The sequence below is a fragment of the Castor canadensis genome, chromosome 7, assembly GCF_047511655.1.
Source record: "Castor canadensis chromosome 7, mCasCan1.hap1v2, whole genome shotgun sequence".
NCBI lineage: Eukaryota > Metazoa > Chordata > Mammalia > Rodentia > Castoridae > Castor > Castor canadensis.
In genome coordinates, this window is record NC_133392.1 from 130904420 (window position 1) to 130906068 (window position 1649).

The 1649-nt window shown below is 42.5% G+C and overlaps 1 pseudogene; it reads right to left on the bottom strand.

Moving 5' to 3' along the window:
• Positions 1–244: 244 nt before the first annotated feature.
• On the bottom strand, positions 245–1412 carry LOC109703152 (adenylyl cyclase-associated protein 1 pseudogene; annotated as a pseudogene).
• Positions 1413–1649: the final 237 nt, after the last annotated feature.

Below are 1649 nucleotides of genomic sequence, written 5' to 3' on the forward strand. Positions count from 1 at the left end.
AGAGTGGGATTTCATCAAATAGTTTTCCTGAACCCTAAACAGTGTCTGTGTTTTTTTCCTCGAATCTGTCAATGCTGTGAAACACACTAGTAGATTTTTCTAATTCCTGCAATAAACTTTACATGATCTGAAAAAAAAAAGAAAAGAGCAGAAAGGTAGAGGAAATCTAGAAAAGAACCATCTTGATAGAGATTTATCCCATGGTATGAAGGGAGAAGCAAAGAACCCACTAGCACTTCGCTTATCAAGCAATTTCCATCAATGTGGTAATCAACTTGAACTTCCCAGGGACTGGGAACTCATCAAAGTTATCACCTTCTATAGGAATGAGGACATTTCTTCAGAAGATTTGGCGCTATCTCACAATCCAAGGAATTCTTGGCTCAGGCAAACATGGCAGCTATGTTTTGTTAATGGAAATAGTTGTCCCTTTTACCCATTACCTGAATTTTTACGTCTCTATTATTGATTATTTCCAAGTGCCTACCATAGCACTGAATACCAGGTGAAGTTCTTACAGTTATCTACTGTAATGGAGTTAACTTTGTCTTTGATTTTCAGTGTCATGTCAACACACTTGTATATGTAAGCCACCTGTTTCAGCTCTGTGTTGTCAATCACCAGGTTGGCAACTTTCTCCTGATTATTCTTTTAAAGAGATACCACAGAGGTAACCCACTCGGGACCCCTCCCTTCCCTCAGGAACTTCCATTCTTTCACTTAATAAACCTTTCTACATTTATGCTAAAAAAAAATAAATAAAGAGAAAGAGAGGGAGATACCACAGGATTCTTGGCAAAAATAACAGGTTATCCCAAACCTTTGTTCTCATACCGTGAGCCAGAACCCTGCACTCATTTGTCCCCACACCCTCTTCCCCCAGTCTAGGTATTTCTAATGCCCTATTCTCACTTCTTGCCCTCCAGTTCAAGTAGAGCTGGCTCCTTCTTTGTGGCTGGCTTAGAGGATGGGCCGGTTTGGTGTTTAGGTGAAGAGAATGGTTTGGAACCACAGCAAACTGGACCCCTCTGAGCCTTCAGGGCTGAGTTCTTGTGAATCTTCATGTCATCAAATAACATGTTTCAGGACTATGTGATGCTCCCCCCGACTCCCATTAATCTGTGCAAACAGTGCTGAGTGAGAAGCAAAGTCATCATAGCCTGAATGGGTAGGGACTTGGGAAGAGGTGAATCTGGTGGAGTTAGGGAGAACCCAGTCCATAAAAAGTCCAGATGGTAACCCACTCAGTTCTTTTGCCAAATACCCCATTTTGCTCCAGGCCTGACTGATGATACGAACTCCTTGGGGTAAGCCTACAACTTTGTCCATATATTAAAGTAAGCTTTGATATGGTTCATGTGTTTGCACTTCTTGAAGACTTGGTTTATGTATAACAGGGTAGCATCAATCATTTCAGGACAGGTTTGGGAGGCTGAAGAGAAAGAAGTAGTCAGTGACTCAGTGCCTCTCCAACCATATCTCCTTCCCTCTTTCAGTCCATCTCTTCCCTCCCCTCGAAGCTGTGGTGCTCAACAAAGCCACCCAGCCTAGGAGCTGGTTGCTCTCACTGATAACTAACAGGTGATTGATCCCAAAAGTTTGTCACTTCTTGGATCTGCTCCCAGAAGGTTGCCAACAAATCAGAAAGC